The sequence below is a fragment of the Zosterops lateralis genome (genome assembly GCF_965231275.1).
Source record: "Zosterops lateralis genome assembly, chromosome: 8".
Lineage (NCBI taxonomy): Eukaryota > Metazoa > Chordata > Aves > Passeriformes > Zosteropidae > Zosterops > Zosterops lateralis.
In genome coordinates, this window is record NC_139768.1 from 29600204 (window position 1) to 29623537 (window position 23334).

Sequence of the window (23334 nt, forward strand, 5' to 3'; positions counted from 1 at the left end):
TTTGGTACTTAGCTTCTATTGGCTTCTATTTGGTATTTAGCTTTCTACACATCTAGCCATTAAATTAAGAGCTTACTGAATTTTTAGTGTCTACTTAATCTCTTGGCTTACTTTAGACTGCTCTTCTAAAATGTTTCATTTAAGTGAGATGAAAATTGTTAATTTCTGAGACTTTACTACATATCTAGGAGACAGAGTCATGGAGCATGAGGAGACACTTGAGTTGAATCATAGACATCTGTCTCTCCAAGAAATGGTTTTCTATTCATGTTGGTATGGAGTTTTTTCCAATACCTGGTAATTCTCCTGGTTTCTACATACATATTCCACAGAAGAGGCAAAGGTTACTGGTGTATAGCATTACCTCTGTACAATGCTGTGTGTTTTCAATTAGGCACTCCCACAATGCTTTCCATATCTAGCCACTTGCTCTTCTTATTTCTTGATAAGTGATGGCCTTATCAGGAAGACGGGGGCGAGTCTGTTACTGCTTTGAGTAAACAGCCTAAAGGTCATTTTAGATGTTGGCTTTGACACTCTTGGTTCAGTAGACACCCACCATAGCTATCACCAGCATGCTGAAGTTACCCTCATGGAAAAATAGCCTTTCAGTGGGTCCTGTTGTCTCCTCAAAAGAAGAGACCACCAGTGGGCACTTAAAGATGGAATGAGAAAAATTCTATCCAATTCCCCTCAAAGATACGTGACAGAGGCATTTGGTCTGAGGTCAGGATCCAAGTGCTGAAGGTCTGCTAAGGTTAGAGGAAAGTCTTCAAATTAATGAGGTCTCTGAGTCCCTGTGTGTCCCAATGGGTGCCACAGTTCTAGCCAGTGTTCAAGGACCTGTTAAAGGAGGTTTCCCCAAGAAGTGACAGCAGCAGAAGACATCGCAGCTACACGGGCACAAGTGACTTTAGCAGGTGTGGCTATGTACACTACAATGAGAGGGGTAAAACTCAAGGCTCACAGGCTCACATGGCACCCCCACTTAGGGTGCCCACTCACACAGCTGTCACACTGACCCCCAGCCCAGCCTTCTGCAAGTAGCATTTCTCTCCTGCTATCACAAGACTGAGCAGTAGAGCAGTAGAAGGCACAGCTTGGCTGAAATACCTGCATCCACTGCCAGAGTGTGTTGGCAGCACACACCACCACTGTGCCTCCATCAGTAAAAGGTCGCTCCAACACTACACTCCTGGCCACTTTCTCCCACACACTCTTCAACATGAAAGCAGGAAGAACCCAGCAGACAGATCTAAAGATACTAACATCCTGCAAAAGAAGAGTTGCATGACTAGACCTAAGACCCAGAGCAAAGGCCAAAGCACCCACAGGGCTGATATAGCAATATGCCTTGTATTGACAACTCTACAGACTGAGCAACACATATTCCACAAGGGATACCACCACCCAAGGTAGAATCCGAAGTTCACTGCAGAATAACTCCTGAAGTCCTTTCAGGAAATTTTCCACAAACAAAAGTAATTTTCTTGTCAAAACTAGGTACTTCGGGCTCCTAGGGCACTTTAGGCTCCTGAACATAAAGTATTTCAAAAGACTGTGGAACAGACAACTCTCACTGAAGTCCCATGTAACGAGTTACTGTGGATTCAGGCCTCCAAGATGCTATTCTGCTGCCTGGTGCTTCACCTCTCTCCCCTCACACCAGCATGCAGACAGCTTAGTAGCAAGGCATCTCAGACACTTCTTCTTCCCAGACTGAACACAGAACCTCCAGTAACTGAGGTACAGTGTCAAATCCTTCTGCTGGAACATACTGTCTGTGTCCACTTTACAGAAGTGGAAAGGAACAGCACAGTCCAACCCTCCTTGTCCAGCTAGACACAGGTATGAGGCTCTCCTAAAAAATGAGGGGACAGGTTTTACTGATACATTATCCCCATTTTTCTGTAGAGAGAGGTACATGCTAATATATATGCTGTTAAATTTCTATATGAAGTGCACCTTGTATCATCTTTGCCTCACTTCTGTGCGGCTAAAAAAGAGAAGAGAGAAACCAGAGCCATGATGGACAGCTACAGAAGACAGCAAATACATGTGTGCTCTTCCAAGGTGATGCTGTCTTTTCAGAGCCAGACCCTCAGGTTTACTGCATCTACCAGCTCTTTTGCTTCAAGACACACATGACAGTAGCTACCAGAACATCCTGTTCTTTTCCACCATGCCCTGTGGAATCCAGCTGTAGCCATTGTGACTTCTGGCACTGCCCTCACAACCAGCACAGGCTGTTCTGCTGCCCTTAGAGATGACACTTCTGGTTTTTAGAAGAGATTCCTAGCACAATTCACTCTGAATGCTGCATTATCATGCAGCTGCTAGTAGATGAAAACTACTGAGAACAATCCCATTCCTCTATTTCCTTCCCTTCGCTCCACAGCAAACAAGGCTTCAGAGCTCAAGGCTTCAGAGACCTCTGCAAAAGCAGTCAAGCCCAACTTCCCCAGACCCCTGTGTGGTATTGTATAGGCACAGTCAGAGCTGCTTTCTCGAGACACTGGGCTCCATTTTCCAGTACATAATTTTCACTTTGTGCTAAACAGACAACAGAGTGTGAAAACTCCCTTTTTTTGGGTTTGACATTATCGTACAGACAAGAAAACCATCTGCAGTTTTCAGCTTCAGCTTTTGCTCCAAGTTGGGATCTTTCTGTTACTTTTCCCAATACATTTTCAAGCTCAGACACTAATTCAGTCGACTCCCTACTTCAGCTGGTCTCCAACTCTGTGAGCAATGTCTGCTTTTTAGCATGATGCAGGAGTCACTAAACAGCACCTGAGTAGGGTGCTTATAATCCCAAGATGCCACATCACAAAGCAGGCTCCTTGAATCCAGTACTTACCCCAAAAGGCCACAAGCTTGCCAGCTGCACAGCCCAGCACTGCTCAGGCATGAAGGGTACAATAGCAGTGGTGGAACCTCACTGCAGTCCGATATCACAACCTGTCATATCTTCCTTGCTAAGGGAATCTGGGTAAAGAAAACACAAGCTGTATTTAAGCAATAATACCTTCTGGGAATGTCTAGCAACAAGTGCTCTGAGGAATAAGCTGTGCCTCTGGCCCTTATCCTCACCACTCAACATTCTCAGGCTGACTGAGTTAAAATAGCTGACTTAAAAGTCGTAATTGCTATTCTTAACAGTAAAATACATTTTTTTTAAAATGTACCTTTTAACATGCTGCGAAGTTAAACATGGCTTGCATGTTGCGTGTTGCCATGGATATGATTTCACGTTTATAAGATTGGTCTTCCCTGGCAGCTAAATGCCGGCATGGGAACAAACAGCAGAACAGGGTTTTGTTTGGCATTTTGCTTTGTTTAGGATAGCAGCTAACTACTTTCCTTATTAATAAGCTTTTGATTATAGTGGAGTTTCTCTAAGAACAGGGTTTATCTCACTGGCATTAAACACATCACAACCAACCCTTCAGTCTGTGTGAGCAGAGCCCTGACCTCTGCAGCACCACTCATGACAATCAGGGTATAGGGTCAAGCCTGAATATGTTTATGCATCTGCCATGGCTGATATCAGACAGGATACAGTGCATGAAAACATCCTTCATCTCTGCTTGCTTCACCTCTCAACACAGAGAGCAGAGGTTGAGCTAGAACTAACTTTTATTCAGAATAAAAACATTATCAATTTTGACTCGAATAAGGTACTGAAGTTAGGTTTTCATTTGAGGAGACAAGCAGTTTCATTCCATAGGGAATCCCAGGAAGAATCTTCAAAATGGAATTGCTAAATTCATACCAACTTCAAATCAGCTGCATTCATGCAGAAAGGCTAATGGAGCAAGAATAAAACCCAGACTGGCAGGAAGGTGTTACCAGTTCAGAATACCAAGTCTAAATGCCTCCTTCACATCCACACCTAATGACCCGTGCCCACATCTGTTTCAAAGACTCTGTGTGTACCTCTAGCCCTGCTGGATGACCTATGTGGCAAAAGTCACCTGGGCTTCAGTGGGACAACATTTCACCCCTGAGCGAATGAAACCAGGGATAATTTTTGCCTGCTGCTTGGTTACATACAGGATTGTATCAACTCAGCTGCTATCACTCGGAAATCTGAAAATAAGATGTAATTGCTCAGACAAATCTGGGGATTACACCACACCATGTCCCTCCAAATCATGCAGCCAGAGTGTTTACCTCTGTGCGTTGCTGTCATGAAAAATTCTGCACTATTTAAGTGTCAGAGATACATATCAGTCAAACCTGACTTCAGCTTTTGAAGTGGGTGGAGAGCAACACCGCCCCTCTCCTATGCTGGAGCCTGCAACTAAACTGCATTTTACTCACAAACATATCTGTAGTTCTGCTGTGTTCTGACTTTTAAAAAAAAAAATCTCATTGGACAGACACCATCAGCAAGTTTCTCCACTCTGTGGAGTGTCTTCACAGCCCTCCCACATAGTGAAAATGACTCAGACTAAACTACTAAATTTAGGGCATTGGTATTCTATGTGTTACGCTGGTGTTCATACAAGTAATGCCTTAAACAGTAAATTTCTGAATTAAGCATTCAGGCATCTTTTCTATGCTGCATTTGCCACTGAAAGAGAACGGCGATGAAGGTGGGCTGAGGAGGAGGTTATTTGGATCATGATTTGGCTTGTGTTTTGGCTAGAGCTATATGGGAATTTGAATGAGGTTTGCATGCACTTTTAGAAGTATCTAATGACCCAATATCATGATGTTTGATCTCAAGTGATGAGATCGTGCAAGATTAGCTGCCCTTGGGAGATTCCCTTCATCTTAAGCAAGAGACAGCAGGCTTTGACTCACAAATGGGGAGGCTTTCTCTTGGGATGACTAGACCAATTCCCACTCCTCAGCATCCAACTCACCCATCTTTGTGATGTTCCCTTCCTGGAAGGATGGTTCATGAAGCAGCTGCTGCAAATCCATGCAAGTTGGTTACTGATCCAACTAGATCAGTACTTCTGTAAGCCAATATAAAATACAGAGAATTATTGAAAGTTTTTAATTTGCAAATCAGACCCTGCTTCATGAGCAACAATTTCAAACAACTGCAACAAAATGCAGCAAGGACAAGGTAGTCTGGAAGAAACCCACAATGGCCATGAAGTTATGTGGCTATCACCAGGAAGTGAGGGCTTTGCAGAGAGATTGGCCATGTGGTCACCACCCAGAAAAAAGGACCGCAAGTCCCTGGCCCTATGAGGAGCAGAAGAAGTAATGAGAGGGATGGGATGAGAAGAGGAAGGGAAGAAAGAGGAGTGCTAATGAACCTTGTCAGTTGAGGCACTCTTTCCCCTCTGTTTGCTTAAAATCACAACAAATCAGTGTGAGCCTGAAGTCAGGCCAGAACCTGGCCAAGAGACCACACTCTCCTTTAGTCTGACCACACCACCTGCTGAAGCCAGGGAGAGTTTATGTGGGTATCTCAGGCAGGGACATAGAAGCACTGACTCACCTATTAATGAACTTTGGTTCTTTATCTGGTTGCCAGATGCCTCCAGAAAGGCACAGTTTTCTTCAATATTTGTGGTTTTTGAAACTGCTGAATAATCTTTACAAATACAGTTCACAATCTGTTACCCAATTAAAACCATGCAATTGCTAAGAGGAATGTGAGCTGTTCACACTGCACATTTCTGTCACATGCCCTTCCTTTGCTCCTCACCATTGAAGCACAACCCTTCAATAAAAATTAGGTTGATGCACAAACATTTTAACACTTTCACATAATCTGTCACAGCTTCCAGGAATATTGGTCTGATGCACAGTATTTCAACCTGGGAAGCTGGGCATTCTTGTCTGAAGTTCTGCAGAGCAAGTAAAGAATAATTCTTTTCAGTAAAACCCAAAACTTTTTCTTGTCTGAACACCTGCCCTAAGGAAAATTTCCACAGTGCAGTGTCTATCCTTGTCCTCACTCCACCCAAGAAGCAGTGATCTTAAAAGACCCCAAAGTGCCCACTTAAGAGAATCTTAAAAACCCATGCCTAGAAGCGATCTGAAGGGGTTATTTAATCTCTTTCTTTGCTCTAAAACAGAACAAATAACTTAGACCATCTCTGAAAAACATTCATCACACTTTTTCTTGCAAAAATTCAGACAATATGCCACTTTCTCCCTAAGTAATCTATGCCATGGTTTTACTACTCATGCAATTAGAGAATGTTTCTGTAATACTTGAGCTGTGTTTCTTCACTTTATCACCTCATATTTGTCCAACCCGGCAATTTTGACTGGATCAGATTACCCAATTTTATCCCCCAGATTTTGATTGGTAGCAGAGTCAGAGAATATAATGAAGAAAAGACGTTGAAAGCCAAGATCAAGAGATATACCAAGATCAGACTATCTATATGATTTCTACTGCACACTAGTTGCCCAATAAACGGAGAAATTACATTAGTTAAATATTAATTACTCTTGGAAATTACATTTTTAAATAATTTTACAATATAGGTCCATACAAACTGTCCGACAAATCTGTTCCACTATCTATCCAGGAATGCAAACCTCTGTCTTGAGTGGATTCCCAACTTCATTAACACTTCATTCTTTAGAATACTTAAAGGGAACTTGTGAAAAAGATAGGGACAAACTTTTTAGCAAAGCCTGTAGTGTCACATATAGGTAAAACCTTACAAGAATGGCCTTGTAAAATCACAGTTCAGGCCTTGTTACTTCAACTAGCCTTGTTACTTTGGCTAAGTATAGCTAACAGCTAGCCTGATAAGTTCCTGTGAGAAAAGAATTATAACAATGAGAACCAGCTTGCATATCAACCTATTCCTGTGGGAACAGATTGTACCTGTGAGGAGAAAGATTCTACCTGTGTGAAACATCCACTTCCCAGGAGACAAGAATGCAAACATATCCAGAAAGAAAGTTTTTGACTGGCACATACACTAGCAAATTCTAACAATGAACTGACTTACAATAAGTTGCTAACCAATTAGAATTAAACATGATGCCTTCTGATAACCCTATAAATATAAGCTGTGAAGAATAAAGTTGGGCTATGGTGGAAGAACAAACAAGTGTCTTTGTCCATTCTGTTCTAAGAGAAATTCACATCCCTGACTTCAAATATGACATTAGCAAGTGCCAAATATGTTATTTCCACACTTTTGATTTAAAAATGAAGTGTTTTGGTATTCCTGAATTGAAACATTTAATTTCAGTGAGCTGAACCAAAGTAAAATATTTTGATCTGACCCAGTTTGACTTCAGTTTGTCTCATCTGTCTAAAGTGAGCCTCTTTGTCTAAGCTTTTTCCTATGACCTGGCACTACAGTAGGTAAGAGGAGAGATTGCAACACCCTCCTGGTTAGATAATGCAGAGATGGGAGTGGCTGTAAGAAATAATCAGGATACAATGCTTCCTGTCCCAAAAATACCACAGCAGCTCATACAAATGGCTCAGACTCAATATTAAGTAACACACAGCAATCCAGCTCAACAAACTGTTTTGAAACAGATCAAATTGAGTCAAAGCAAATTATTTCAGTAATACCCTCTTAGCATTAGCAAGTCCTCCTTAAATCTCAGTCTCACAGAATTTTGCATAAAAGTCACTTGAACACCCAGTATTTTTTGACATAATATAATTAGCAACTGTAGAAATAGATCATCATGACTTGCTGCACAGGAAGATCAGAATACTGATTCATACATACTTTCTATACATTGAATTGCTTTAGAAACACAGTACTTTTAGATCTTCTTCATACCACGACAGTTCAAATGGAGGTCTTTGCTATCCAATGGTTTGCACATGATAGGAAGTGATGCCAATCATGAGAACCACCAGAAAACACTTTTGAGCCAATTAGATGGCATCAGTCACAATGATATTAGTCATCCCCTTCTCAATCTGAGGAGAAGGAACCAAAAATTGTCATTCATCTACTCCCGAAGCTGCAGAAGACATGAGGGAAGTGTATTATTTCCCATTCTTTTTGCAATCATTGTTACACAAAGTGACACAAGCTTCTGTTTTCTGTTCCTTTTCTAGGAGAATGGTGGTTACTCTCTGTGCAGGTTACAAGAGAGACTTTGATTTCATTGAACTGCTTCATACTCGCTCTGCTCTTCCCTGATCACCACATGGCCCAGAGAGAAAATGGGACAGAAAATGTTGCCTTTAGCCTCTGCAGCTTGTAAGGGCAAGATGAGTGAGGTGTGAGTGCTGGTTAACAGTGACAGAGGAGAGAGTTGTCATACATGGTGCCATGACTCAGCACACCAGTGAGAATATTTAGAAAAGCAGGAGAAGTAGAAACCAACATGTGGAAAAGTGGACACTCAAGGAAAATCTTCCAAAAATCTGACAGTAAAGCATCAGGAGATGCTAATTGCAGAGGGTTCAAAGTGGAGGACTGTAAGAACACATCAAGGAATAACACTGCAGCAGACAGACTGCCCTGGAACAGCCAGCCTAACAAACCACACTACTGAGATCAATAAGTGCCACTGATCTCAGTGAGCTGTGAGGTGGGGGAAGTCCAGGAGGAAGTGATAGGAGGAGAGGCTGATCAAACCCTACTTTACAACAGCAGGATGGTTTGGGAATCCCAGAGATGCTGGTGTAGCCACCTATCACTTTCACCCCTGGCCAGGAGACCAGACTACCCAGTGCCCTGGTGAGCACAGAGATCTCTGTACATGATGTTCTTCCAATGTGAGAGGCACTTTAGAAGCACTCAACAGCTACATACATCTCCAAGGCACAGGCTGGCCAGCTCTGGAAATATTGACTCTTGAAATCCTTCCAACACTTTGTTTTTGGAAGACAGAGGTAGCGAAAAAGAGGATGAAAAATCAGAAATATCAACCCTTCTAAGAGAGGGGTAAACAGAGCAAGTTAATAGTAAAGTAATATTCTTGAGAAGGCAAAGAAAGATTTGTGGCTGAGAAGTTGAGAAACTCTGCCAAAGTTTTCATGTCATCTAGTCCTCTAGGATGACATTTTGGCTCATTGCCCAGTTAGAATTTGCCCTTGAAGGATTTTATGGGCCAGATCCTCAACTAGAGTAAACTGTGCTGCTGCTTTTCAGAAGCAGGATGATTTTGAGCAGGAGAGAGTTATGCCCCAGATCTCAGACTGGTAGGATGGTTTTCTCAGGGGAGCTGCATCTGACAGCTTCACAATGAAAGGAAATGTTACTCATGGCATGAAATTCCAATTCAACAAATTGGAAACTGACTTTACAAGAAGTCATGTTAACAGATGGTACCAAATCCAAGTGGCAAAGATCACAATTACTTTTTCAAATTTTGCATTTTGTCTTTTGCGTGTGTGTGTGTGCTTCAGCCCCAGAGAAACAGATTATGACTCAAGAAGTGGAGCTAATTAAATTATAACATACTAGAAGGAGATTTGGCTGTGTTGATATATCTGGAGTGTGGTACAGCAAGATATTCCTCTGTAAACACTGAGATACTTCCCCAGGATGTCTCATAATTATGAAATAATTATGATTATCTCCAGAAGTCTTAGATTTGAATGCCAACCCTAAAACTAAAACATGCCTGAACTAGATAAATCAGATAATCTAAGACCATTTTTATATATCTATAAAAAGAAGATAAAGAAGGACAACTGGAATAGTAACTGTGCCCTGCAGTTGTTGCTAGGCCTCAGCTTTCTGCACCCAGCTGCACTGAATCCAGATTCTCCTCAAGAGATGGTATCTAAGATTCCCTGATTTGTTTTCCACACTGTCCACTAGAAATAACTTGATCACAATGAAATAAGACTCCCAGTAGCCCTCTTTTTCTCAGGGAAAGAGAGATCTTCAGAAACTATAAAGATACAACTTTAATTATATTCTAATGCGCAATTATAATGAATGCCTTTTTTGCAACATAACAGGTCTAACAACATAAAAGGTCTCTAACTCTGACCTGGTCCCAGTTTTGCTTGGTGAATGAATGAAGCAATGTTGACCTAAGAGGTGTTGATGTATCCCACAGGAAGGAGAACAAACTTTCAGTGCAGAGCATGTTCACACCAGTACACTTCTCTCTTCTCCAGCCTCTAACTGACCTAGACATACTGATGGCAAAAGAAAACCAGGAGTGAGATTTGATAGATGAATTCCACTGGCACCATTCTACTAGGCTTTAAGATATGTCCAACCTAGTTGTCTATGCACATCCTGCCAGAAGTTACAACTGCCCCTGCAGAGTCAGCACAAGGGAAGGTCTCTCTGTGTCTCATCATGCAAGAGATGCTCACTGAAGACATGGCAAAGAGGAGCTCTGGGCATATGCAGTATGCTCAGGCATCTGCAGCAAATCGATCTGTCTGTGGGCAACAGATGCCTTTGCAGACATGCAGCACTCCAAGCTCTTTTTATGCTCATTTGCATTTAAATACTGCTAATTGGAACTCAAACTCACACTTCCCTGGCTCTGAGCAAGAAAAGCATACCCCTTTAGCTTAGAGTTAATGCCTAGGCCTAGCTAATTGTCCTGGCTCCCTCCATCACCAAGACAGACAAGCAGTGATGCTTTATGATTCACTCTCCTAAATCCATAATGAATCCCTCTGGCCACCTTCAGTGAAGAGAGAGACATATAAAAGTGCCCATACACGGGGCTTAGACTACAGACCTGGCCTCCAGAAAGCTCAAGAAGGTTACGATACAGCTTACCTGAATGGCCTTTTCTTTTGAATGTATCCCGTGATCAAGGCAAATGAAAAAGGAACTTGGACTGTGGCTTCTTAACACAATAACCTTAAGAAGATACAATGAAAGCAGTAATCCAAAGGCACTAGTAATAATTACAGTAACACAAGAGGCAGCTCCTGTAGAAGTCAACAGCTGTTTCACGTGAAACTCAAATGTGCCACAGCCTGTGTGTAGATGTGTTCCATACATCTGCCCAATATTGAACTGGCCACTGTCAATTCACATGCTGTGTGTTTTCAGTCAGAAAAGAAATGAAGCAATTGATATAAAGGTCTGGAAACCAGGTCGTGAGATTCCTTCTGCATGATCCTGGTGTCCTGGATGAAACTTCCTGTCCAGACAAACACCTGTAACCTCACGCTTTCACCACAGCTTTGATTCATATCCTTTGCTTGGTTTCTACAGTACATATAAACCTGTGCTTCTGGGCAAGTGGCAGGGAAGAACAAGGCTCTGGCAGTGGGAAAGCAGAGAGACTCTCCTGCTGGTTTCAAAGCTTCTGCAGGGGCACACCAGGCAGGGCAGGCTGTCAGGCTCCTCTCAGCAAGAACTGCATTGCCAGAAATGACCCAAGGGATCCTCTACATCATACAGAGGTGCAATATCTACATACCTTGTGCTCCAGTGCTCCTGGAGCAGCTGCCCCTTTCTGCAGTGAGGGTTCTGCCATACCCATGAGAGGGCTGTTCAAGGCCCACTGGAACAGGCCCAGGCACTGGATCAAGTGTGACTGGCTCTGACACATCCAGCTGTGTGGTGTGTCCCTTTATCTCCTGGAGGGAATGGGACTTACACATTTTCATTCTAAACACACAAAGCAGGTAGCTAGATGAAATACAGCACAGTCAGGCTCTGAAAAAAACTTCTTGTAGGTGTGAAGTCTGCAAGTGACATGCATCACTCTTCATTGAACACTTTGCTGATCTCTGACTTGTGGATTGTTCTCCCTCTGGAAAACCCTAACTATTCTTTTTACATGGGAATTTTGACCAGAGTCACACATAGATTTGGCATAGAGACTGCAATGGCAGTGAGATATTGATCTGGCTGGGATTGTACCTACGCTGTGGCTGAGGCAGAAGAGCAAATGTCTGTGTCAGCTACATCTAGAAAGAAAAGGGGTTTCTGTTTGAGTCAGCACACAGCATCAGGTAGGCAGGAACTGACTGCTCCACTGAGGTCCCAACACTTATGACAACATCCCTCACCAACCAGCTTTTGAGAGCTCAGTCACATTAAAGTGACTGCCACCAATTGAAATATGCTTATTATGCAATGTAAGTGCTTTGAGAGCACTACTTACAGCACTTTGTCCTCTACTACTTCTTGTAGCATCTTACTTCCAAGGCTAATAAGCTAACCAGGCTGTCTGGACCAAGTTCTGCATGTGCTGTGGATAGATACACTGCAAACCAAGAGCAGCAGGAGGACGGAGTTTCTTCCCAGTAAGTATATCATAAATAATACAAATCAGTCTATGAACGATGGGAGAAGACTATCAAGTGTCTGCAACAGTCGTGACTTACACCTACCAGAAATGTGTGCCAACACATCACATCAATTGACTTTCTTTTCACTTGGTCTGCATCTGACCTTGCCGTGTTCATTCCAGTAATAGAACAGCTTTCAAATAACATCTTTCAACTGATAACATGCTCCCACACTTAAATTAACAAAACTTTTAACTAACTTCAGCCGATTTTTTTGTACAGGTTTAATGCCAGAATAGTTGGGAAAATGAAAAAATATCCTTTTAACAAAAATATGTGCTTTAGTAATTGACAGCACGTGTCAAAGTCAACAACCAAACAGCTCAGGCAATGCAGGGTAATGCATGTTTTCATTCCAATTATTGGTTTCTTAATTTAGCAAATAGGATTTTTTGACTGCATTTAAAGAGGAAATCAGTGAATCAATACTAAATTTTCTGTAGAAGAAAGAGTCATAAAATAACTCAGGTTACCACAGAAACAAATTTAAGCAAACTAGTACCACAAATCATGTAATTAGGCAGAAAGAATAATTTAATGTCTTCAAAAATTAATGATTTATTATACTAGGTCATCTTTGGGACAAATATTTATCTTGCATTTTCTGTTCCTTCAACCCTTTCTAATAAAGGGCAACTCAGCCAAGTCCAAGTAATGAAGAGTAAGACAATATGATGTTATATTTGCCTCTCTCTTGAGAAGCAGAAAGCACATTTTATGCACAGGGAACACTGCAATACCTACAGCCATCCATGGATCACAGGATTAGACTCCTGTGTATACCCAGCAGCAGTCTAATAAATTTCAATTAAATTGTCATAAAGTAGACAGAGGCAGTCTTTTAGTCTTGCCCTACAGTACAGCAAGGAATGTATTGTGCTATGTATTTCCCTCATTACTTAGTTCTTCCTGCCAAGGAGCAAGTTCCCCTAAATACCAGAAGCAGAGAGAGAACTTTAAGCTTTGAATCCTTATGCTCTTTCAGCTGGACATCAGTGATATCCATTTCTTCAACAACTCACAGTGCAAAGGGTTGTTATTTTCCCTGCAAGATTCTAATCCAATAAGAGCCAAGACTCAAGCCAAATCTCAGGAAAAAAAAAAAAAAAAAGAAAAAGAAAAAATATTCTGTCTTCCTCTTTTTTTTTTTCCCTTTGCTCACAGAACATTACTAAACTGGCCTTTAGTGTAAATTCAGCTCACAGAAGTAATTCTTGAAAGCCCATTGGTGGAGAGTGCATTTCCTTCTCCTTTCAGGTTGAAAAGGAAACTTTCTGTGACTTTACTGTAATGGAGTATTTGTCTGTATCAAAAACACCCTGACCTCTCCAGCCACAAGATTAAATACCATCAGCCCACTCTGTCACTAGTTCACTATTAGGAAATTACATGGGAGGAAAGACACAACATAAAATTCACAGGGAGAAAAACAGAAAAAAGAAAAAAAAGACATTGGTAGTGGTGGGAGTGAATGAACAAGCTTAATAATGAAGCCAGTAAAAAGGAAAATGCCCTCTGGCCAATTGATAATAAAAGGTTACTCGAGGCAAAGGGTCAGATCCTGAGCAGTGTAAACCAGCAGCTTCTCCAACCCCAGCAAAGCGACAGTGATTTACAGCATCTGCAAAAAGCCCCAGGAGACCAGCTACAAAAAAACCCAGCTACAAAAATGGAACTGGAGGCCCACTTTGAAAAGCTTCCACACACTTTTAGCACCAGACTGAGGTACAGAGGTGACTCTGAGGGTTTGTTTCTGCGGGGGAGCTCCTGTGAAGTAAGCTGAAGTGTGAATTTACACTGCATTTATTCTGGGTCTTAAGTAGGCTGTAAATTCACACCCAACCTATTTTACAGGGATTTCCCCAAGTAGATAAGCCCTAAATTTGCCTCCTAATCATGGAGGTATACAAAATAAATAGATGCTTTTAAAACTACAGACCCACACAGGAATCTCTCTCTTGCTTGTAGGGGCAAGTGCAAGTACTAAGTAGTATATCAATATATACTATTGTAGTCCTGCAAGTGCATGGTGCCCTTCTTTCAACCACTGACCTCAAGGCCTCTCCAGTCATATCTCTCAATGTCTTTTGAAACCCCTGGATCTGTCCCAGCATCATGGCAGATTTCCATACCCCAGCCCCTGGCTTCTCCCTTCCCCATCCCAGTTCCACATCTGGAGGTCCACATTTCTTTACCTACTCACCCCTGACCCTCAGGGGGAGCAGTAACTCCTCATCCTCGTGCAGAGGTGTTGTCTCCTACCAGTTTTCTACCACTGAACCAACCTAACCATGCCCTGATCATTCATGCTTCACTCACCCCCAGAAGCACTGGATCCCTGAGTTAATGCATGTCCTTTGAAACCTCCTTCAGAGTCACAAGGTTAACTCCATGCCAAGAAATGCCAAGAAGCTGGGCAAGATTACTCACACTTTCTTGGCTGAAAGATGATTTTACACACAGCTGAATAGGCAGTCAGAGCCTTTGGCAGGAGCCAAGAGGGAGCAGCTGGTATGGTCACAGGTTCACCAGGGTCCTCAGTGTGGGGATTTGGTCTTCAGCAGGCTGGGGTCACCACCTTGAACCACAAAAGGCTTGGGCTCCTTCTCTGGGAGCAGCAGTGAGGCTGTAATGGAGCAGAGCATTTATGCCTTCACTACTCTGGGACATTGCACTGCACAGCTGCCTGTGCTGGCTCAGGTGACAACTGAGTCCCACCTGTGGCCACACCACTCCAATACAGCGACAGCACTGTATCCTGAAGGATCCTGTTCAATACGACAATTTAGTTATATTCTCTGTCACCTGAAGCAAACACCAGGTTTCTCAAAAGCAGTCTGATTTCCTTTAGTGAAATGCCTGATTTTGCAAAGCATTAAACTCTGAAAGTCAGTTAACATTTAAAAGTTTTAATTTTCAGGATATAATTTCTTTCATTTGTAGCTTTCCCAGGCTATAGATTTCCTCTCTATTATCTCTGTTTCAGTGTCTAAAACTCCACAGCCAAGCTACTGTAAGTCCTTATTGAGCCTACCACTTCTAAGGTAACAGGGATAACCACCAGGGCACCCCAGAGAATTCAGTCACAAAACACATCCAGCAAGGCAAAGGAACAGGGCTCACCATGCTATTTGAACAACCTACTATCCCCTGAAATCATTGGCAATCCTAATCTATTTATCTTGCAAGTAGACAAATGTACATGACTTTCCCATGCAATAACATACTGATTAAACTTGGAGCATTTCAGGCAGATCATATTTCTCAAATAAAAATCAGATCTTATTAACCCTCAAAGGAAATCCCACATAAAAACACAGCATCAAAAAGCCAGGAGCATGTAAGAATTCAGTCTGCATTTCAGTAAAAATCCATGATTCCTTTTAACTGCTTCAGCTGCAAAGTTTTCAGGGGAACAGTGAGTGAGCTGTCCTTTGAGAGCTAGCCAGTAGAAGGACCACAGCTCTCCTTCTTACTATCACATAGTAGGGAGGCCTTTAGGCCCTGCTAAATGTAAAATATTTTAGAAAAACAAAACCAGGAAACAAACTGGGATTTGGTCAAGAGTTCACGCGGGCTGAATCACTGTGGTATGGAAACCACCAGCTCTAAAGATGGAAAGCCTAGAGCCATTCATTACCTCAAGGAAAGAAAAAAAGAGGGAAAAAAAAAAAAAGAGGCCCTCAAGACCCTTTTAGCTTGCTGGTAAGCTCCTCCAACACTTAAAACATAAAAGAGGCTACCTATTGAGAGATGCCTTGATCTTTTTTTTCTTCATCTCTCTCAGAGCATGGCCAGCAATTTGATCTGCGCTATAGTTTTGCATATTGGGTGCAGTGAGAGTTGTTTAAATGTCACTCCCTGACTCAACATGCAGAAATGCTGTAGGGTCAGGGCACTGCTTCTTCCACATCCTGCACCTATTGCCCTCTTCAGCCTTTCCTCAAGGGAAAAAAAAAAACCCTACATACTTTACAGATTGAATATGGCCAGTTTCTAAGTAGAGATCCATTCAGACTTCTCTGGATTGCCTCTAGTTATCTGAGAGGTTTCAAGGAAATATTGCTCAGAAGCAATTAAGGTCAACTGCTCTTGGAGAGTTAATGGACATGTTTAGGGAGGCATCACAGCCATTGCCTGGAAAATCTTAACATTGTTAAAATGTGTCTTCACAACTGCTGATAAGATCTAGTAAGGATGTCTGTGTTGTGCTGGTGCATTTCATCGCCTTTCACAAGCCACAATCTTACCAGCAAATCATTTTAGCAAACTTTAAAAGGCAGTGTTGTGCCCACTGCTTGTAGCAAGAACAGTTCTTGACAACAACATCACCAAACATTTTTTGCTTTCCTCCTTTCCAAAGTGCTGGCATACAGAAACACTTGGGCACTAAATACATTTGTCTCAGCTAACCATCACGTTATTTGACAGAATGCTGTCACTAAAGCCAAGAATCCTGTCAGCTTCCAGACTCACCTGAATGCTGTACAGCCTTTTTGTCCATGCTGGATGGGGTGACCAAGAGCTGCAGCACAAAGGGGATGAACCTGCGCTGCAGAACAGGAGAGCTGGTCCAGAGGCTAAATACTGTAACATGAGGAAAACTAGGATCAGCAGTTCTGCAACATATTTCCTTACACAGACTTATCTCCATCATTTATTCTCTCTGTGCCCCCGCTCTGTAAAATGGTACTTTTATATAACAGTCTCTGTGAGAATATGGTATGAAGTGGCACATTGACAGAGAACATGGAAATACCTCTGAATCTATGATAACTCCACATTACCAATCAGTCATCTTAAACACTCAAAAATGAATGATTCCAGAGAACATTACAGTGGAAGTGACTCACAAAAGACTGAAGAATCAACATTCTCCTGAACTGAATTCAGTTTTGTGAGTATAAGCTTTAAAGGGTTCATTTACCATAGTGATTCCATTTGGAAAGCAGTCTTTGAAAATTATAAGCATCTTTCTACAGAGTAAACTGCCAGCTAGCAGCAATGTTATTTCATAGGACTGGTGTCAATGACCATGGAAGCCTTCCAACTCAGCGAAGCATGTTCCAGGATGTCTTGAGAAAAAGATCTACAAAAAAACTGCACAATCAAAAGCCTGGGATTCTTGTGCATTTGTTTTGCACACTTAATGGAGCTGGTGCTACAAAGTGCTTCTAGCCCCACCAAAATTTCCCAGGCAACATGCCAGAAGGGAATCCACCTGAAATACTAAATCACAGTAGACTTCAGATAGGTACCAACTTTACCTACAGAGGCTTGCATCAACCAATGTATCATTCTCCCTTTCTCTTTCCTGCAGGGCTTATAAGGCATGACAGCTCCTGGTGACCTCCTCTGGTGCCCCAGTCCTTTCGACTCTCACTGCTCTCAGCTCCAGATGCTGCCAGCACCTGTAACATGAAATAAAACATTCTGAGTATTCCCTCTGCCCCCTGCCATTACATCAGTGTTCAGGTTTGGAGTAGCAGTGTGCTTCTAAAGGCAGAATGCCCCACTTACTGTGCAGTCCCCAAGCACAGAGCAGACTCCTTTCAGATGGAACTAAGCTGGAAGAGGTACCCCAGCAGCACAGGCAAAACACACAGGTTCACAGTGTGCAGGCCAGGGGACCTGAGCACAACTGCAGTCTCCAGGTCCACTCTTAGCTCCTACCACCATCACTTGTGTATCAGACATTCTTTCTCCTCCAGGCAAACATAACAAATCTTTTCTGCTCTGTACATAGATCTAAAACTTACTTCGCTCTCCTCCAACCCTCCAAAAACCAGCTTGATGCCTGTCTTTTCAGATATTTACCCAGCCAGCACCTCCATTGGATCATAACATTTGAACTGTTATAATTTTGGAGTAGTCATTAAAATTGTCATCATTCATGTCCTTGCCCATCTGCCAGTATTCTGACATTCACCTCTTCCCTTTTACCTATTTCTGCTCTTCCTTTTGGGCTCACTTGTCCTGTTATTATGATTTTAGCTATGAATAAATCTGAAACTCATCATTAACACCAAATTAATCTGAAGTACCACAATTTTCTGTGATTTCATAGATTTCATGTGACTGAATTTCTATGAAAGTTGTACCAGCACAATCTGAACCTTCACATTACCTTTAGAGAAATCATGGCCTTTTCTCTCTCCGTTAACTGCAGCATCTCTTTGTGAGCTAACCCAGGATCCACAAAACTGAATGGAAGGACCTCAGCTGACTGCAAGAGGCAGTCCCCTAATGCACTTAATGAAGTCATTCAAACAACTGATGCTATTTATGTTGAATTTCATGACTATATGACATTCAGAGATAACCATGTATGTTCTGTGTTTTCAGAAAATACATTTTCCTATTATACAATCTGAAAAAAATACTGGTTTTGTTCTAATGTAATTTTAAGAATCAAATTTATATACAAGACCTTTAGAAAACAGAGACTCACCTCTAAATGCAAAGAACAAACATTTGCATTACCTATTTATATTAAAATATGCAGAAATTTCCAAAGTATTCAGTCAACTTATAAATTTTTATAACTTCTTCGAATTGTTAACATTTTTTTAACACACAGCATTATTTCAGCTTTGTGGAAGGCTCAATAACAATCTTTCTGGTATGGAAAAAAGGAAAGAACATTATAATAAAGAATGCAGAATAAATAAAAACAAAACAGTACAAGCCGTACATCCACACATACAAAGACAACTTTCATGGTGAGCTATAAGCAAGTATAATAACACAATGTGCTGCATGTTGATTTCACCAGTGAAAAGAATTTCTCCAGTTATTGAAGACTTTCCTGGCAGAATTTCAGAAAAAAAAAAAATTCTGACATTCTCCCAATCTGACTTCTGTGCAATGCAAGTCATGCACATTTTAAATACCGATGAATAATAGTGCCTTTCTTCTGAGAACTGTTAACAGCTGTAGAAACTATTATAGCCTGCTTAAAATCATGGCTCTGTAGTCAATACTCTCCAGACACTTAGCAATACTAAAGCTATTCCTGGGACTAAACTAGAATTGCTATGTGAGTACAAAGTTTGATTTATGTTGAAATGAAACAACAAACATCTGATCTTTCCTTTTTTTTAAATAGCCATTCACATAAACACAAGAATCAGCTGCATAACTAGAAAGTGATGTACCAAATTTACAGAAATTGGACAAAGGAAGACCACCCACAGATACCTTCAAAAAGAAAAGATTTGTGAAAGGGTGAAAGATGGCTGGTGAAGATACTTTGTACAGCCACGGCCACCCCAATGTCTCCATGGTGAGGCTGTGGTTTATGACAGTTGTTTCATGAATCTAGTTTTTCAAGTTTTCTGAAATACACAAAATTATCAGCAGCCCAGTTCAATATCTTGGCAATGCTCATCACCAGCTGCTCTCAGACAGATCACAGGCACAGTGGACTGCATAATAAAATCATCCAGATGCTTTCAAGAGAAAGTCAAAATCTCTGTGTACTAATATTATTTTTTCACATCACAGGTGGAAACAGGAAAAATGCTCTGTTGTGGCTACTCTGATATTTTTGAAATTATGACTGGGAAAAGAAACAAAACACAAGTGGAAAAAGTGCAAACCTCAAAAGGCATAGGATTTCAGGCTATGTTGTATAGATTCATGTATACTACTAAGATGCCTCATACTAACAAACTGCCACCAAAATTCCTTTTTTTACACATCTTCACCTTTCAAGAAATAAAAATACCCAAGTAAACATTACCAGATTTGTTGAGGGTTTATGATTTCTGACAAAGACAATTAATTTGACCAGTAACAATAATAAAGTGAGGATTAAGCTAATTTCAAGTAAAAGTCTCCTCCTCCAGAAGAGTACCATAAATCAATCAAGAAGCCTTAAGCAGCTTCAAAATAATTCTCCAGCTTCTTCTAGATTAATTCTAAATCTTTAGCTCTTAAAGTATCTAGAAAAGTGGAAGATAAGCTAATTGTTCATCTCATTAGTTTTCCTTCAGTCAGTAAGTTACCTTACTTATAGCATCACACTTCATCTTCTAATAGAGCTTTCACAGCAGTTTTGTTGTATTACCAGTGTGGCACAAGGACACCTCCACCTTCTCCAGCAGACACGCAAGTAGCAGAATAACCTGTGTGCCCTTCTGCTGCCCCAGGTGCCATCAAACACAGCTCTCCACTCTGTCCCTGTGCTTGGCTGAGGAAAACATGACTATGGTATCAGTGTTGCCTTCCAAAAAGCTGCTCTCAGTTCCACCAGTAACCTTTACCAAAAGGCATGACTGGTGCAGCACCCCAAGGATGGAAACTCACTGTCACTAAAACCTGACTTGCCATCCCCACTGTAATAGGACTGAGCAAGACTGAGGACTCCAGAGGCAAAACAAAGCTTGAAATTCTGAATGCAGACCTAACACAGAGCAGAAATGCTGTCATCCTCTACTTTCAGGTCAAATTCAAGTTCTTGTGCTCATCCCAGTTTGCCTTTACAAAGTCCTATCTCAGGCTGTTCCCAACCCCTCTGCTTTTCTTCCTCTCCACTTGCTCACTTTGTTTTTCTCACTCCTTTTGTCCTTGCATGTCTTCTTTTCTCCTCTGTTCTCTGAGCCTTATCTCATGCTGCTCTCTGGGCTAAGATCACCCCCCTGGGAAGGCTTTGGATGTCCTATCTCAATAAATTTGGGCTAACACTCAGATTCAATGGGAGTAAAGCTGACCCATATCATTGGGGCTCTCTTGCCACACATCTCCTGTCCTTCCTCCTGCCTCATCCTGTCTTTATTTAATGTCTGTAACTCTCTTCCCTTCTTCTCCTTAGCTGTTGGCCTACACTTCATGTTTGCCAATTCTGCCATACTCAGACTGAGAGTTCAAGGCAGAGTACCAAGTAGATTTTCCCTTGCTTTGTCTATAAAATGGTGTCTATTAAATGTTTTCCTATAACAATGGAAAGAGATGGTCAATTTACAACACCAAAGGAAGGAAAAAAGTGTGCACATAAGTGGGAAGAGGACACACTATTTTCTTAAATTGTAACAGGTAACTAAGGAACCACATTTTTCAAAATCACCGATCATATAAAAGGCAAAAAGGCATTGTTTAGAAAAAAAGCATAAGAAAGGCACCAAGGTTACTAGAAACTATAATATCCCTTGGTCTGGGAATTTCAGCTGGGCTCTGGCTCTTAAAATTCAACACAAGGTTACAAGGTAATTCTGCAAGTACAATCCTCTAGGGAAGGCAAATGAAAATGGAAGTCATTTCATATCAACTGATTTCAAGATCACACATTTGAAATCAAGGCAGCAGGGAAGCAAAAAGCCTTGCAAAACTTACAAAATAAGCAGAAATCATGCAACCAGAAAATTCTCACAGGTATAACACCAACCTGGATCTGCTAAACTCAGTGGTCAGTAGTTCCACTGATATAGTAAGAAAAATTAGGCTGTGAGTTAAGAGATCAGATAATTTGTAATGGGAGGCTAACAGTGGAAGATCAAGTGGCTTGGAATGCAGACAAGCTTAGGGAAAGAGTGAAGCAATGGCTGTTTTGAGAACCCCCACTGAGCACTGCTATAGAGTGCTAGTAACACATGTCAAATGCACTAACGGCTGCAACACAGGCAGAAGGAGTCAAACATTACATAACGACACAAAAAAGTGATTTCATCCATCACAGAAAAGAAATGTAACAGAAAAATCTCTAGCATGTAGGCATAAGTGTGAGAACAAATCTTCCCAGCAATGGATCAGGAAGATCTGATCTTTGGCACTATTTCCAGGATGACAAAACTTTTAGACAGGTCACCTCTTCACCTGTCTGTGGGTAGGAAAATCACTGATAACTGAAAAACTCTTAAGCAACCTCCTGTGTTGTTTTCTATTGCAATAATTGTACACTGACTCCTCAGAACTGAACGGTGCCTGATATCATTATTCCAAAACATGTAACTATCCCTCCAGATATTTACACTGTGTCTCTCCTCCTGCAGAGAGACTACAAATATGAGCACACAAGGGCAAACAATACTATTAACACTTCCCTCTTTGGCTGGTATTGCTGTGTTAGGGCAGTCCACGGGCAGGTGCTGTCGTTTCTGACAAGCCTGTTGGATAACAGCGACAGGAATCTGTCAGATGCAGCCCACACACAGGATGCGTCCCGCACAGCACGCTGACCTCCTCCAAAGAAGTTTCGTTTTAGAATTCTATGGAACATGTTACAAATACCAGCTGGCAATGTGCGATGTATCAGGGAGGAAAGGAGAGGCGCAATGGGCAGTACAAGTAACACAAACACCCTCCAGTGGGTTGCTGGAGCAGGCTGTGTGCTTGCTTGGAGAAGCAGGCGGGACCTGTGTGACACAGGAACTCTTGGCCCATCAACAGGGAAAGGTGCAAAGGCACTTTTTGTGCTTCTCCTGCAATTCCCTGACTCGGCAGCTGCCGGGAGATTAGCGCTGTTTTAAAGATAACTCAAGATGCTTCAGGCTTGGCAGAGAATAAACCTAGCAATAAAAAAACCTAATAAAGAGTAAGTGCCCTTACCTTCAGAGGATCATATTCACACCAGAAGCTGTAGCAATGGGGAACAAAGGCACAGACCCTCTTGTGCAGAAGTTGCTGCCCTTTTATACCTTTAATCTCAACCAGACAAAACCAAAACATAACAGAAGAGCACCCACTGGCTGGCTCAGCTGCAGTGTGCTGTCCGTGAGTACTATCTCCCACCCTTCAACTGACCTCCAACCGTGAGCCTGCAGCTGTGCCTTCCTACAGGGCTCTTTGGTAAATAGGGCCTTAATAACTTTAACAATTATAACCCCGTATCTTACAACAAGTAACTCCTTTTTCCCCACAAAAAGGCCTTCACCAGTGTACAAGATGTCAAAGGCCTTGCACATTGCCTCACTACAACCACACAGCCTGTCATCTCTTCTCCCCAGGACAAGGCAACTCTGAGGGACCTACTTACTCCTGATTTCTGCGTCCTTTACACCACCTGAGGTGCAAAGCTGATGGAGATGAACAACCAGTCACATCTCCTAGGCAGACAATAAATTGTCAGAGGCTCCCAACTAGAAGAACCTTTGCATACCGAGACATAATAGTTCAGAGTGCTTCTGCTCCCATACAAGCGGTTA

General features: G+C 41.8%; 1 long non-coding RNA gene across 4 annotated transcripts in view; it reads right to left on the reverse strand.

Annotated features, from left to right (window-relative positions):
* LOC310912108 overlaps positions 1 to 23334 on the reverse strand; it is a 57566-nt gene that overhangs the window by 21214 nt on the left and 13018 nt on the right. The window contains exons 3-7 of one of the 4 annotated variants that reach the window (XR_014590622.1): positions 17461 to 17604; positions 16670 to 16780; positions 14624 to 14819; positions 4875 to 4970; positions 2861 to 2988 (exon numbers count right to left, since the gene is read on the reverse strand). This is a non-coding gene — a long non-coding RNA (uncharacterized lncRNA). The remainder of the gene's footprint in view (positions 1 to 2860; positions 2989 to 4874; positions 4971 to 14623; positions 14820 to 16669; positions 16781 to 17460; positions 17605 to 23334) is intronic. The other 3 variants (XR_014590619.1, XR_014590621.1, XR_014590620.1) reach the window with 3 other exon arrangements.